Source organism: Talpa occidentalis, unplaced genomic scaffold (assembly GCF_014898055.3).
Source record: "Talpa occidentalis isolate TD23 unplaced genomic scaffold, MPIMG_talOcc4v2.1 talOcc4.2, whole genome shotgun sequence".
Taxonomy (NCBI): Eukaryota; Metazoa; Chordata; class Mammalia; order Eulipotyphla; family Talpidae; genus Talpa; species Talpa occidentalis.
The window spans coordinates 32209610-32226173 of NW_023602073.1; the positions used below are offsets into that span (position 1 = coordinate 32209610).

The window sequence follows — 16564 nt, forward strand, 5'->3', positions numbered from 1 at the left end:
TGGCTCTTGGGTGAGCAGCTGCAGCCTCCTCCCCGGGGAGGTTTGTCACTGTCTCTTGGCAGTCTTTCTAGGGCTCCTGATGGTCGCCCTGCTCTCTGCTTCTGCACATGGAATCTTTCAGCCAGGATCTTGGAGATGTCCCTGTCCACACAGTCCAGGCCTCTTGCCCAGGCCTTGAGAGCTGGTTGAGTGGCAAGGAGGCCTCAAAGTGGCCCCTCAGATCCACAACACAGGCATTTGCCCCCTGAGGCCCCTCTGGCAGGTGGTTGAGATACACACCAGGATTGTGACAGCCAGTCACAGCTGACCAGTGAGTAGATCAGATACTTTTCCTTCTTGGATTTTTTTTTTATTGGCCCTGGAATTATAATTATCCTGTTCCCTCACTAGCTTAGTTCCTGTTGTGCTCATTCCTAATCACCCCCAAGACCACCCTGGGGTCGGAATCTCCATGGACATATCACACACACCAGCTATTCTGCCCACCTCATCCTGGGGAGACCCCTGTCCCACAGCCTCAGTCCTGCCTCCCGGGGCCTGGGGCCTGCTCACCTGGGCAGGGCTTAGGCCCAGATCTCTCACCTCACCCTTGGTGTCTTTCCTGTCCCACTCCCCTGTGGCTGATTTTCCTGTGTCTTGTTCTCTGTGTCCATCATCTTTGTTTCCTCTTTGCCCAACGGTGTCCTTTGCCCACTAGAGGAGGGACGTGGAAAATAACCCCTGAGACCATGAGCAGCTGAAGTGAATGTCTGTGCCCCCAGTGCCTCCCTCACCTGGGCCTGACATGGAGTCTGGGCTGGATTCCCCTGAGGACTGGGCAGGCCTGGCTCCAGGGTCTTCTGGCTTCCAGGTCTGTGTTTTCTCTTGAAGGTTCCAAGGTCTGTCCTTCTCCAGCCTCTTTCTGAAAGTTCCTGGTTGCAGGTCATTGTGATACTGAATGTTGGCCTCAGTTTCCCTCAGCCAATAAAAGGAAACAGAGTTTGAGGAAAAGGAAAGTCTTGTTTTAATTTGTCGACAAATGAGTAGGGCAGCAGACTCCTGTCTGAAAGACAACCGTCTTACTCTTTGGCAGAGTGCAGGGGTATTTATACAAAGGGAAAAACGGGGAGATGGGTTAGAGTCTGCAAAGGGGAGGGGGAGGGGGTCGGCACAGAGACAGGTGGGCGCCAGCTTGCTTGTCTTCAATAGCTGAGGTTTAACTCCCTCTTCCTTGAAACGCAGGAGGACTTGTTAATGCTCATGTGAGAGACATGTTAAAAAGACACACCTGTCAAACAAGGGGGAAATTGCAGGAAATAAGGGAGAGACAAACTTGTTAATGCCTATCTAAGAGACCAGTCATTCGTGACTGCATCATAATCCCCACTCTCTGCTATGACCTCTCATTTCTATGGGAGAAAGGGGCGTCACATCTTCTGGCTGCTTCCTGCTGAATGCGGTCGTGGTGGTGGTTGTGGGGGTTTACCATGGAAGGCCTGCACTAGCTGCGCCACAGTTCCCGACGTGATGTTAAGGCTTTGGTGGCGGTGTGGCAGCCGTAAGTTATACAACATAGCATAGTCCTAGATGTACGAGGGATTACTTTTTCTCTTCCTCAAGATGATGACATTTAGGGTACAGCCCTCACTGAAGAGGACCAGAGACTAATGTAAATAGTTACTGAGACATAATTTCTCTCTACCCTCATCCCAATTCTGTAAAATAGTAAAGCAAATCTAATTTTAAACAATTTTCCCTATATTTGTTTAAACTCATAGGGCAGAATAACCAAAAAGAATATTGTTGGCTTTGTTGAAAACTCCACAGGGCCTAGAGTGAGCCTTTGACACCCAGTCCATGCAGGCTGCGTCAAAGTCACGGTCTTACCAGACTTCACATGAGATTTCCTCTTCTCGAGGTGCCCAGGGCTTTTCCCAGGGTTTTTCCAGCCCTGCCAATGGGGGCAGCTTCCTTACCTTTCATGGAGGGCTGTGGAACCCAGTAAGCAAGGGGACAGGCTCTTCTTGGCTCGTTCCTCTCAGCTCAGCTCAGCTCAAATTTTACTCCCAGAAGAATTTCAATCAAAGCCTTGTAACAAAACATGTTTTTAATTTTCTAATTTAAGAAGAAATAAACCAAATTCCCTATTGAGATTATGCAAAGATACACATGGTCCTGAGAAGTACAAATATGGTCTATACATTTTTTGGGATGAGAAAAGTGAAAAACATGTTTCAGTTTGCTCATAAAAAGATGCAACTTGCTACTACTAAGATCATAGCCCAGTTTAAAGACACGTTTTCTGGAGATAAAACAAAACATTAAAAACCAATATACTTTTTGAAAATGTCATTAAATATTATACAAATCCTCCTCACTGTAGTTTTCCCGTGTATTAAGTCTTTTTATCTTCTGTTGGTAATTTTCATAAATCCAATTTTTGATAGGCTTGGTAGGTCTTCTCAGTTCCAAAACATATCTATATTGTCAGTCTCTTTTTGTGAGCTTTCTGAAGACAAAGCTCAGCAAGTAACCTTTGGAAATAACAAAAACTTATAAATAACCATACCTAAAATTATGGTTTAAGGCAAGAGACAAGGATGTTTGCTCAATTTTATGACACACCCACACACACATATATTTCAGAATAATCAGAATCATCCAGAATAATATTATTATTATTCTGGTATAATAATAATATTATACCAGAACATAGTAGGTTTTAAATATCTCCTATATTTTAGAACACTTTTTTAAAAAAGATTTATTTATTTATTTATATAAGAACCGGGGTACAGTCCAGATTCGCAGGAGGGTGAGAGGATTCACCAGAGGCAGAGCAGGGAACAGAAGAGGCAGACTGCTGAGGGGAGCAGCGGGCATAACAGGAGAGGTCTGCCATGCTATGTGGGACCCTTGCAGGCTGGCTGAAACCGAACTGGTACTATAGAGGCTGTGGACATCTTCACAGCGCTGCGCTCAGCAGCCTGCACCACCAGGGGAGGCCCTATTTTAGAACACTTTAATCAATTTTTATATATGCTGAAGAGGTATAACTTTTTCCTCAATAATGATATTTTTTTTTCTATGAAGTTTTAACATCTCTAGATTGGTCCAATGTGTTTTAGGATTTTCCACATATCAAATCATTCTACTGATCAAAAACTTTACTATTTTTTTTTTATCATTTTACCCATTTTTTTGTCTTTTTTTTTTCCAATTGCAACCCCCCATTCTGACCCCAATCCCTCCCCTCCCACCCCCCACCCCCCAAAAAGTGTCTCTGTTTCATAGTTTTTTGTTGATTTTGATTTTCACTTTCTTATAGTTATTCATTTTCCTGGTCCCTTATTTAAGTTTTCTAGATTCCTGCTATGAGTGAGACCATCCGGTATTTTTCTTTTTCTTTTTGGCTTGTTTGGCTGAGCATGATCCCTTCCAGTGCCATCCATGTTGCTGCAAATTGCATGTGTTTATCTTTTTTGAATGCTGAGTAATATTCCATGGTATATATGTACCACATCTTCTTGATCCAATCATCTATTTTTGGGCATTTGGGCTGTTTCCAAAGCTTGGCTATTGCAAATAGTGCTGCTATAAACATAGGGTGCAGGTGCTCTTTGGAATTGATGTTTCTGTGTCCTTTGGGTAAATACCTAGGAGTGGAATTGCTGGATCCTATGGAAGCTCTATGTTTACTAGGTCCAGAAATCTCCACACAGCTCTCCATAGTGGTTGGACCAGTTTGCACTCCCACCAACAGTGCAGAAGAGTTCCTTTTTCTTCACACCCTCGCCAACATTTGTTGTTGCTAGTTTTTTTAATATGTGCCATTCTCACTGGTGTAAGATGGTATCTCATGGTAGTTTTGATTTGCATTTCCCTGATTACAAGTGATGTTGAACATTTTTTCATATGTCTGTTGGCCATTTGCATTTCCTCTTCAGAGAAGTTTCTTTTTAGCTCTTCTGCCCATTTTTTGACTGGATTATTTTCTTTGTTGTTGTTGAGTCTCATCAGCTCTTTGCAGATTTTTGTGATCAGTCCTTTATCATTAGTGTTGTGTGCAAAAATGTTCTCCCAGTCAGTGGGGTTTCTCTTTGCTTTTGTTATTATCTCTTTTGCTGTGCAGAAGCTCTTTAATTTGATGTAGTCCCAGCTGTTTATCTTTGCCTTCACTATCACTGCTTTGGGTGATGTGTCTGTAAAGATGTCTTTGATGTGCAAATCCCGTAGTGTTTCGCCTATATTTCCTTCTATATATTTTATGGTTTCAGGTCTTATGTCTAGTTCTATAATCCATTTTGAGTTGATTTTTGTGTATGGTGTGAGGTAGTGGTCAAGCTTCATTCTTTTGCATGTAGCGACCCAGTTTTCCCAGCACCATTTATTGAACAATCTTTCTTTGCTCCAATGCATAGTCTTTGCTCCTTTGTCAAAGATTAGTTGACCATAAATCTATGGGTTTATTTCTGGATTTTCTATTCAATTCCATTGGTCTGTATGTCTGTTCTTGTTCCAATACCATGCAGTTTTGATGATTATGGCTTTGTAGTATAGTTTGAAGTCTGGGAGTGTGATGCCTCCATTCCCTTCTTTTTTTTTCAGGAGAGCTTTGGCTATTTGGGTTTTTTTGTGATTCCATATGAATTTCATCAATAATTGTTCTATTTCTTTGAAGAATGACATTGAAATTTTGATTGGAATAGCATTGAATCTGTATATTGCTTTTGGTAGGATGGCCATTTTAATAATGTTTATTCTTCCAATCCATGAGCAGGGGATGTCTTTCCATTTCTTTGTGTCTTCTTCTATTTCTTTTAACAGTGTTTTATAGTTTTCTTTGTATAGGTCCTTTACCTCTTTTGTTAGATTTATTCCCAAGTATTTGATTTTTTTTTTGTTTTGATAATAAAAGGGATGTTTTTTTTTATTTCTTCTTCTTCAGATTTATTGTTTATGTATAGGAAGGCCACTGACTTTTGCGTGTTGATTTTGTATCCTGCCACTTTACTGAACTGATTGATGAGTTGAATGAGTTTTTCTGTGGAGTTTTTGGGGTTCTCTATGTATATTATCATATCATCTGCAAATAGTGATAGTTTGACTTCTTCTTTTCCTATTTGGATTCCTTGGATGTCTTTCTCTTATCTTATTGCTCTGGCTAGGACTTCCAGTATTATATTGAAAAGCAGTGGTGAGAGTGGACATCCTTGTCTTGTTCCAGATCTCAATGGAATTGCTTTCAGCTTTTCACCATTGAGAATGATACTGGCTGTTGGCTTGTCATAGATGGCCTTTATGATGTTGAGGTATGTTCCTTGTATCCCAAGAATTTCAAGGGCTTTTTTCATGAATGCGTGTTGCACTTTGTCAAAAGCTTTCTCAGCATCTATTGATATTATCATATGGTTTTTATATTTCTTTTTGTTGATGTGTTGGATAACGTTGATTGATTTTCGGATGTTAAACCATCCTTGTGTCCCTGGAATGAATCCTACTTGGTCGTGGTGAATTATCTTATGTATACATTGTTGGATTCTGAAAGCTAAAATTTTATTGAGGATTTTTGCATCAGTGTTCATTAGGGAGATTGGTCTGTAGTTTTCCTTTTTTGTGTTGTCCTTGTTCGGTTTTGGTGTTAGTGTAATGTTGGCTTCATAGAACGTGTTTGGTATTGTCCCTTCCTTCTCAATTTTTTGGAAGAGTTTGTGAAGGATAGGCACTAATTCGTCTCTGAATGTTTGGTAGAATTCATTTGTAAATCCATCAGGTCCTGGGCTTTTGTTTTTGGGGAGGTTTTTGATTACCATTTCAATTTTGCTGCTTGTAATTGGTCTGTTTAGGTGTTCTATTTCTTCTTTCTCTAGCTTTGGGTGATTGTAGAGTTGTAGGAATTTGTCCATCTCCTCTAGATTGTTGAACTTATTTCCATATAACTGTTCATAGTAGTTACTGATTATTCTTTTGATTTCTGCTGTGTCCGTTGTGATTTCTCCTCTTTCATTTGTGATCCTGAAAAACTTTACTATTTTTGAAATTTGACTTCAAGAAAAATTTTGTCACAGGCTTAATAAATATATACAGATTTTTATAAAACAACACTAAATTACCCAGACTGATAACTGGAGGTTTTTAAAAGTAGAGATCTTTTCACAGTGCTCAACAATACTGACAGGACTACAATTTTCAGTTAATCAAGTCTGAGGGTAAAAGAGAACCAAGATGTTAGATCACCTAAACACCTTTAATTTCTCATCAGGAACTAGTAAAAGCAGTTTAAGAATACTTGAGTCTTTACTGCAAATGAAAAATAAATTAAAGTTTGGTTTTACGTAAGTACGCTGCTGACAATAAACTTAAAGATTTCTAAGGCAAGTCATTCTAGCACATAACATTTTTTTTAAGATTCCTCTCTCACACCTACAGACCTTCAACACCTTTTTTTTGCCTTCCTATTTTGCACCTTTTTTTTTTTTCAAAGATAGCCATTTGGTTTTGACACTACATTATTCAAGACTTTTAACATACCTGTTTTAAATAAATGTCTTTCTTTCTTTTTAAAGATTTATTATTTAGGCATACAAGAACTGTGGTACAGGCCAGAGGTGCGGTACTGCTTAGGGGAGCAGTAGGACTTCTCTTCACTGACCTCCCTCAGAGGAGGCAGCTCTCCTGAAGGCCTCCCACCTGCGACCATGCAGGCCTCTCTCAGCAAACCTATTCCTTTCAGGACAACTCTTCCTGGCCCTTGTGTATCTATGCAAATGTCTTTTTCTGTTTTATCCCTTCCTTAATAAACCTGGTCTTTAAACATAACTATCATCTCTGTCACGTGGAGAAACTCACCTGGGAACTCACCACGTGTTACTGAAATGGGAGCTCTGATGAAAGCTTTCCAAGAGTGAACCCAAGGGCCCCACACTCCAAACCCACCTCCTCCATAAACCACATCAATGTTAGCTTTCCTGCTTCTCTGCTTTCACAATAAACACACTCTTTCCTCCCAGCACTTGGTTTAGGTCGGGTTTGTCACCTTTACTCAGTGTCCATCTCTCATGACAGTGCAAGCTCCATGTCTCCAGGGTCCTCTCTCTGCTCCCCATTGTATCTGCAGGGGAGGCAGCTTGGGAGGCAGGAGCCAGCCAGGGAGAGGGATGCTGGGAAGTGAAGAGGAGGCAAAGGCAGAGAACACTTGGGAGATGCTTCCTGGTTCATTGAGGCAACCATTTCTCAAAGTGTGGTCTGTGAAGCCCTTGAAGTCACCCAGAGCCTTTCATGGGATCCATGACGTAAAACTATTTTCAAAACATCACTTAGACACAATTTGTCTTTTCACTATTTTGGCATTCACTGAGGTAAAATTTAGTAAGAGTGGAGCTTATAGTACCACTGCAGAAGTAGTAATTCCTCACCAGCACTTACCTGCAGAAATAAAAATTAAAGCCAGTTTCACTTGAAAATGTCCTGGAAAAAGCATTAAAAGTTATCTTCATTATTGTGTCACCCTCAACTCCACATTTTAAAATATGTGGTGTGCTGACCTGGAAGGACACACAGAGCACTTCTGCGTTCCCAAGCACTGTGTCCCAAGGAACATATTTGTATGAGATGAATTAGACTTTTTTTATTTGAGGGCAATAGCAATATTACTTGAAGGGATGAATGACAAAAACTAAGGTTATTTAAATTGGGTTAATTAGCAGACACTTTCCTCAAAATAAATGTCTGTTTCTTGAAGAAAATTAACAATTGGTAAATGATGGTAATTTTACCTGATAAAATATAAGCTCTCAGAGAAAACCACGATTATGAAAAACTGAGTGCATCACTACTTGACAACTTATACTACGAATTTTTCTTTTGGAATTCGTCATTAAAAAATAAAACATTTTTTGATAATTTGATTCCAGTATAATTAGCATTGAAAATCTATGTAACTTAGTGAAACAATGTATCACCTTTAAAAAGCCATGCATTAGCACAAGTTCCAACCAATGCAAGAGGACTACGGAAATGTAAGAGAATAGGAAATATTCCATGATATTATTTCAGGTTTCACTTTGCAAATAACCTTCTAGGAACTACCACCTGTACAGTTTTAATTTAGTATCAATATTCACAATTATGTGAAAATACTTCTAGTTTCTTCATTCCTCCAGGCTGCTGCTTCTCCCCCCCTAAGGTGGGGAGAGAATTTGGAACCTCCCCTTTCTGTGGATGACACACTGTCACAGCATCATGTGTCTCTCTCACAGGCTCTGTGGGGTGGTGCAGCCTTGATGACCCCACACTCAGTCCACTGTCTCTCCCCATTTCCTGGGGGTGTCCAGGGAAGACAATCAGCATCATCCTGCTCTAGTTACAAAGTCTCCAAGGACTCTCCTGGACTCAGGCCCCTGGATGGGGTGTGATGCCCCTCACCCTCCTGCTGCTGCTCTGGGGGCCCCTGGCCCTGATGGAGACCCGGGCGGGTGAGTGCGTGTCCAGCTGGACACTGTTGCTCCAGGAGGGAGGAGCAAGGAGCCCACTGCGGGTGCAGGACCCCAGGAAAGGCACATCTCCCCCAACCTCTTGTTCCCCCTTCAGGCCCGTTGTGTTCTGGCCCCTTCTGTCCCTCCCGCCTCCCCTGAGTGCTCTGGGCCCCTGAGTCTGGGCCCCTCCCCACCCCCAGGTTTCCATTCCCTAAGGATTTTCCACACTGCGATGTCCCGCCCGGGACTCGGGGAGCCCCGCTACATTGCCGTGGGCTACGTGGACGACACGCAGTTCGGGCGGTTCAACAGCGACTCTCCGGGCCAGAGCGCAGAGCTGCAGGCGCCCTGGGCGGGGCAGGTGGGGCAGGAGGACCTGGACGAGGAGACTCTGATCCAAAGGAACAACGCGCAGTGGTTCAAAGCGCTCCTGAGGGACCTGCGCGGCCGCTACAACCAGAGCCAGGACGGTGAGCTTCGCGGAGTGGGGCCAGGGTCAGGTCACCCCCCATTCCCACCCTAAGGCCGGGGTGTCCCGAGTCTCAGGGTCCACTGACCCCTCGAGGCTGGTGGATCTGCCAGGCCCCTCCCCCGGGAAGGGACTTTCCTGCCTGCCCCTTGATTTTTCAATTTAGGTTGATTCAGGGATAAAGGGCGGGGTGACTCCGTGGTGAGCCCTGGGCTGACCACTGCGAGTGGGGGGCTCAGGTTCTCACACCCTCCAGAGGATATTTGGCTGTGAAGTGGGCCCAGACCTGAGCCTCCTCGGCGGGTATGACCATTTCGCCTACGACGGCGCGGATTTCATCTCCCTGAGCGAGGACCTGCGCTCCTGGACCCCGCGGACTCGGGGGCTCAGATCACCCAGCGCGCGTGGGAGGCGGCGGGCAGGGCCGAGCGCGTCAGGCACAGTGTGCAGAGCAGGTGCTTCCCGCGGCTCCGCAGACTCCTGGAGATGGGGAAGGAGGTGCTGCAGCGCACAGGTAAGAGGGGCCACGAGGCCTCGGACCTCCCCTCTCCTGGGCCCCACAGGGAAATGGAATAATGGGCAGAACAGCAGCTGCTTTCTGGGCAGAGAGGGAGAGTCCCCTGGGTTTCATGTTCTGTGCTAGAGAGAGACTCGCCCAGAAGACACCACTTTTCTGGACAGTCAAGGAATCCAGTCTCTCCCGAGGGAGGGGAGGCCATCCTGAAATAACTCTTACTGGATATTTTTGATGCCGCAGCCATCCTGGGAACCATGAGTCTCTCTTTCAAGGTCTTGATTTTGGTCTGAGAACATTTCTGGTTCTGACTCCTGCCTTTCTGTGTCATTCACCCTCCAACCAGGTCAGGAGCAAAAGTCTGTGTTCTCCTTGGAGACCTGCATCCTCCTACCCTGGGCTCTCACCTGATTATCCCAGATTCCCCAGACCAGGCTGGTTTCTGGGTTTTGTGCTTCCTCCCTCCAAACCAATTGTCATGTTCCTTCTGAGGATGGTCAGTGAGACTGCTTCAGTGTCCAGGAAGAAAAAACCCAAAGTGTGATTTTTTTTTACCCTTCTCAGATCCCCCAAAGGCACAAGTGACCCTCAACCTCACCTCTGACCGTGAGGTCACCCTGAAGTGCTGGGCCCTGGGCTTCTACCCTGCGGACATCACCCTGACCTGGCAGCGAGATGGGGAGAACCTGACCCAGGACATGGAGCTGGTGGACACCAGGCCTGGGGGTGATGGAACCTTCCAGAAGTGGGCAGCTGTGGTGGTGCCTTCTGGAGAGGAGCAGAGATACACTTGCCGTGTGCAACATGCAGGGCTGGAGGAGCTCCGAGTCCTGAGATGGGGTGAGGAGGGGGACTGGACACTGAGCTTCTGCTCAGAGGAATCAGGAACCCTTCTACAAACCCTCAGAGGGGCAGGATGAGGCCTGGGGCTCAGAGTCTGACCTTCCCTTCCCTTCCCTTCCAGTGCCCCCTCCTCAGGCCTCAGTCCTCACCGGGGGTGTCGTTGCTGGCCTGGTTCTCCTTGGAGCTGTGCTCACTGGAGCTGCAGTGGCTGCAGCTGTGATGTGGAGGAAGAAGTGCTCAGGTCAGGAAGGAGGTAGGGGATCTTGTCCACTGGGGGCTTTCACATCCCAGGGAGAACTTGCCCTGCCTGGTTAATGGGAAGTACCATCCACACACGGGTGTTGCCCAGAGGGCATTTAGTCCAGTCCCCCTTCATCTCCTTTCTTCATTTTCCCAGTCCTGACCTGGGTCTTTACTCACAGTTCTGGAAACTTCCCTGTGGTGTAGGATTAGAACATTCCTTTAGGATCTCTGACCTGACTGCTCCCTGGTGTCACATGATGTTCTTGTGACAGGTGGACAAGGAGGAAGCTACACTCTGGCTCCAGGTAAGTGTGGATCAAGAGTTTGATCCCTGAGCCTCTGAGGACAGTGTAGACGCAGCCCATGGGGGACTCCCCCGCTACAGTCCCTCCTGGTCTCATCTCTGACCAAGTTTTGTTGTGTTCTCCCCTGAACAGCGGCAGTCCCCAGGGCTCTGAAGTATATCTCAGCCCCTAATGGTGAGACCCTTGAGTATGCAGTAGTTGCTAGGGGTTGAGGCAGAGAGGCTGGGATAGGTGATGGGGATGCTTTCAGGAGGACATCTTGAGAATGCAGTGGACCATTGATAATGTTAACACTCAGGTAATGCACCTGAATTTCTTCATAATCATTTTCTTTCACAGTGTGAGACAGCCTTGTGTTGGCCTGAGTGTTACAGGATTTTTTTCCCCACATTTTCTGGCTTTATGTTCCCCTGGTTTAAACCACTTCACACCAGCAAGAACAGCCCATATCCAAAAGACCAGAAACAACAAGTGCTGGCAAGGATATGGAAAAAAGGAGACAGTCCTGCATTGTTTTTGGATAAAGACTGAGCCAGCCCTTATGGAAACAGTATTGAAGTTTCTTAAGAGAGTAAATGTGGTTCTGCCATTGGACCCAGCAATTCTACACTGAGGATCTCCTCACAGAGGATAAATACTCTCCTGTGAAGGGACCTGCACTCCCGTCACCACTGCAGCACTGTTTACAGTAGCCAAGCTATGGGAACCACCTGAATGCCCCAGACAGGTGGGAAATGAAGTAGAAGATGGGATTACATGTATACGTGTATGTACATATACAGGTGATGTATGTCCCTGTATAATGAAGTAGCATCCACGATCAGAAATCATAACTCATGCCACTGCGGCAACATGGATGGAAGAGGGATAAGTAAAAAGGAAAAAGAGAAATACTTATATATGGATGGAGAGAAAGTAGACAAAGGGCCAGATTAGATTAAGCCAAACTTGAAAACTAACACTTGACCCCCACCAGGCTGCGCCTATTGCTGACCAGGGCTGCAGACCAGCCCAGGCTTCCTGGCCGGGCAGTTCTGGATGGTGGACGGACCCTCTCTAGTTTGGCATCAGACTCATTTGATGACAAAGCCTGACTCCCGCTGACTGAGTCCTCCCTTTTGTATTGTTTCACCGGTACCACCACTGGGTCCCCAGCCTCTGCTGTTTGCTGGGTCTGAGATGGATCTTTTACTCGATGCTGGGGATTATGACTTTTTTACACCACTTATATATCCCCCACATGGCCAGAAGGTGACATCTTCTGACAAATTTTTATTCTTCTGATGGTAACAAATCTTGATGCTTTTATCCTTTATTTTCCCTTTACAACACTGAGTTATTATTTATCTATAATTTCCTAATGAAACATCCACAATTTTTTAAGTATTTTTTTTTAATTTTTGTTTAAAATAACTGGGGTGTGGCCAGTGGTTTAGGGCAGAGTCGTGAGAGGATTCACCAGAGACAGAGTGGGGACCAAAACTGGTGGATATACTGAAATGCACTGCTGAGGGGAGCAGTGGGCGAGACAAGAGAGGTCTGCTGCTCCATGTGGGTCAGCTCCCTGGCCCAGGACCCACTCAGGCTGTTGAAGTGGGCCTTCTTGGTAGTAGTGGTGAGACTTAACTCTTAGGCAACCAGAGAGGTCCAACACCCACAATTTTTAAAGAATCAGGTCTTACAAGAAATTGTTTACTGTTACATCATTACCATGGATTAAATAGTTTCACCATTTCATTGTTCCTGCTGGAGCTGAGAGGATACAGCAAATTATATGACAACATAGGAGAATTCCCAAATGGCTGGATTCAACTCATTATTAGTGAATGGTCCACAAGCTGGCTTATTTAGGTTGTACATCTTGGTCAATATCTGGACAGTTTCCATTCATTATGGTGATTTTTGTGTCTTCAATTCTTAAGGACATTAATTAATGGCTCAGCACCATAACAAGGAAACACAAATACAGGATTCAGGTGGTCCCTGGTGTCAGGAGTGAGCTCTGTTTTCCATACTGGTCCAGCAATTACCACTTATAGTACTTTGTTTTCGGGGAAGACTTAGTATGAGAGCAGTTCTGATATAATCTAGTAGTGACTATGTAAATGATACACTTCATAGTAGGCGTGATAATACTATCATCTCCCTAAACACAGGAAGCTTATTCTCTGGAGATATTATCAAATATTACATTTTACTGATGAATAATTTAACTGGAATTTATAAAAATTATCCATACTACCATGATTCAATCCAGATGTGGGATTATTTAACTAAGGATTTTGATGGTTTTTATTTTTAAAAGCATTATGTAGTAAGTGTAGAATTATGTGAATATAAGTGAATTTAGAAAGAGAAACTTGATGGCCAAGTAGTACATTTGGCTGCCGGATTTTTAACTAAGCTGATACACTGCACTTTTGCTATGTTTCAAAGTGAAAAACCTATACTTTTCTATAAAAGGAAATAATTGACAAATATTTAGGCTTGTCACTGAAGTTTGGTTTGAAATTCATAATCTTTTCTCTGAGTAAGATTTGTTATCAATGGACCTTTTGGACAGGGTAACATGGTGCAACCACTCATTAGAAGCCTCAGTCTGGCTGCAGAGGTGAAGGTGAGAGGTGGGAAGATAAATATATGAAACTAGCACAGATTCTAGGATGGAAAAGTTTGTAGCTTTTTGGGGTGTGATCAGGAAAATAAAAGGAAGTCATTGGAGCTTGATATATTTAGAGAAAGACTTTACAGCATTTCCTAATGTAACATCTGGGGTATGAGAAAGAGGGGTCAGGAGGCCACCCAACACTTCAGACTGTGAAATAGAGATGTGAAGGGCCTGTCACTATCCCTGGATGGATTTCTCACTGATTTGATACAAATTTACAACAGAATTTTTTCAAGTAAAATTTACTAAAGGCATTAATAGATACATGTGAATGTGTACATGCCTGTATATAATAGTATAGTGTGTGACACTGACTCCAGACCCCTGTGGCTTACCCAGCTCTTTCCTGTTCCCTGAGTGGTGGGACATGTGGGTTTTGTTGGTGTGGCTGTCCCAGGGGGCACAGCCAGAGGCCAGTGGGAGCAGGAGTCTGAAAGGGCTGGCAACAGCAGTGGTGGTTTCCTGCCCTGGCACCCTGTGTGTGCAGGTGGGCACAGCTCTAGAGGTGGTGGCAGAGGGGGGTTTCCTGCCAGGGTGCAGGCAGCCTTCAGAGGGTTCCTCCCCCAGAGCAAGCCTGGTTTGAGCAAAGAAGCCCCTAGGGCTTAGGATCCTCCTCCCCTGCCCCCCAGAGGAGCTACTTCTGGGCAGCACCAAGGATGCCCTGCAGTGGGTGCCACAGGACAGCTTCACTGAGGCCACCTCGCTGGGTTAGGCATGAGAGCTGGGGGGCATCAGCTGGGTTTGAATGGAACCCCACCTGCTCTGGCAGGCTCCAGGAGGCCGCTGCTTGAGGACAGGGCCCAGGCCACCCTGACAGCTGTGCCCACTGCAACCAGCAGCGGGAGTGGCAGTGGGTGACAGTGGGTGGGCACTTCACCACCAGCCCCTATTAGTGTCTTCAACAAAGGCGGTGGCCAATCTGGCAGCAGAGGCTCTCTGTCCCCCCCCACACCACCCCAGGGCATGCAACCCTCTGGGGTACAGCAGCAAGATCACCTTTGAGACCTGACATTGCTGCTGACTGTCTGGCACCACCTCCTAGTGCTGTTGCCTCCTTCCCGTCCAGCCAGGCCATCAGACTGTGGCTGTGCCTGCTGGGGTGTCCCCTCAGAGGTGAGCACCTCCTGGGAGCACCTCCCGCTGCCATTGTGAGTTGGACCCTGGCCCAGTGCTTGTGGCTGTGCCCCAACCTCCAGGCCCTCCCTGACAAAACTGTACCATCTTACATGGGCAGCCTTAATTTAGGACTCTTTGGGACACTGCAGACTCTCTCTCGGGTGACACAGCCGGCCACGGAGGCCTTAGAGACTATTTCCCTGCTCTCCTGTTTGTTAGAGAAACCTCATTGCTGTTCCCTGAGCCTGAGTGGTTGCAACTGAGCACATGGGTGAGAACCACAGACAGTGCCCTGTCCTCTACCTTAGCTCTGCCCTTCTGAGAGGGGGCCAGGGAGGAAGGGCCCATACCTGGTACAGGAACCTGCAAACACACAGGCTGCATGTACACGCTACATGACTCATGATCTGTTTTCTTTGAACTAAAGCTCTTGTTTTAAACCGAGATCCTACCCTGCTGATGCCCCAAAGAGTGCCGGACACTGACGCCTTCTGATGTATCAGGGGCAGGATACCCGCGAGGCTGACAGCAAGTTCTGGGGCTGAACATGATGGACACCAGGAGTGTCAGCCTTGATGGGCTGTTCTGATGGACGATTTGCTCAGAACATGAGGGTTTGTTAGTGCAGAGAGCACCGGGAGACACACAGGAGAGAGACATGTGGAGAAGCCGCCTTGCCTCTTGGCTTTGGACTTGAACCAGGAACTTACAGACTTGGAAGGAGACACCTGGAAGAGACTCCATGATGGCCTGAGTTGGATCCCCGGCCAGGGAGCTACCCACATGACGCAGCAGACCTCTCCTGTCATGCCCACTGCTCCCCTCAGCAGTGTATTTCAGTAGATCTGCCTGTTCTTTTCTCCACTCTGTCTCTGATGAATCCTGTCATCACCATTTCCTCCCTCCCCCAACCTCTGACCTACACCCAGATCTTCTACGCATAAATAAATAAATCTTAAAAAAAAAAAAATGTTTGTTTCCATAAATCCAATAAAGTTTTTTCCCCCCTTCTCTTTAATAGACCATTGGAAATATTAGTAATTTACCATGGCTTTATCTGTAATGTTGTGTTTTCAGACACCAGACTGATCTCAGAGCCTACTAGGAAACAGTAAACTGGCACTTGTTTTAGGGGTACAAAAGATCTGTCATTATGGTGAAAATGGCAACCCCTTGACAAGCCCAGAAACTCCAGATGTCTCGGGAGCCTCGAGAGGGATTTCCCTAAAGATACAGGTACCGCAGGCCATGTCTGATGGTGAGACCTTGGCGTGGTCCTGAGCCCTGACTCCTGGCTTTTAGGAGCTCTCAGTCTGAGGTTCGTATAAGTGCCAACAAAGCAAAATTAAAATGTCTGCATAATAATTTCTGTTTCTGTTGAATTCATGCAAACTGACTATGGAGGTGTAGTGTCTGGGTGAGGCGGGGGGCTGATAACAGTCTGGAGGTTGAATGTGCTGGATACAAGGAGCACAACTGTGACGGGCTGTTCTGATGGCTGTTTGCTGTGACTGTTTGTGTGTAACTGATTATAACGAGGCCAGCTGGAGATGAGATGGGGGAACGGACCCTTCAGGGTGCGATGCCCCCCATTCTCTCAGATCAATGGCCCATGGTCTGAAAAGTGAAAGTGCTTGTAGATTCCATTCCTGGCTCTGCTTCTGGCTTTCTGGGGGTGACAGGCCCAGTGCCCAGGCCTATCCCACCAACCGTTGTAGATATTTGCTGTCTGTGCTGTCAGGGGTGTGGTGTGCACGTTCTTCCTCAGGGCTCTCTGCGTTATGGCGCTTCCTGTGCAGCAGCTGTTGAGTGTGCGTGAGCCCCTGGGTCACATTCCCTGTTGTTCTCCTCGCTGCAGGGAACAGGGCCACAGAGATATCTCTGACATGTGTGTCATGGCGCGTTCTGTCCTTGTTGTCTTCCATGGATTTTATGGCTTCTGGTCTTATATCC

The 16564-nt window shown here is 45.8% G+C and overlaps 1 pseudogene; it reads left to right on the forward strand.

Moving 5' to 3' along the window:
• Window positions 1–1506: 1506 nt before the first annotated feature.
• On the forward strand, window positions 1507–14207 carry LOC119251169 (class I histocompatibility antigen, Gogo-OKO alpha chain-like; annotated as a pseudogene).
• Window positions 14208–16564: the final 2357 nt, after the last annotated feature.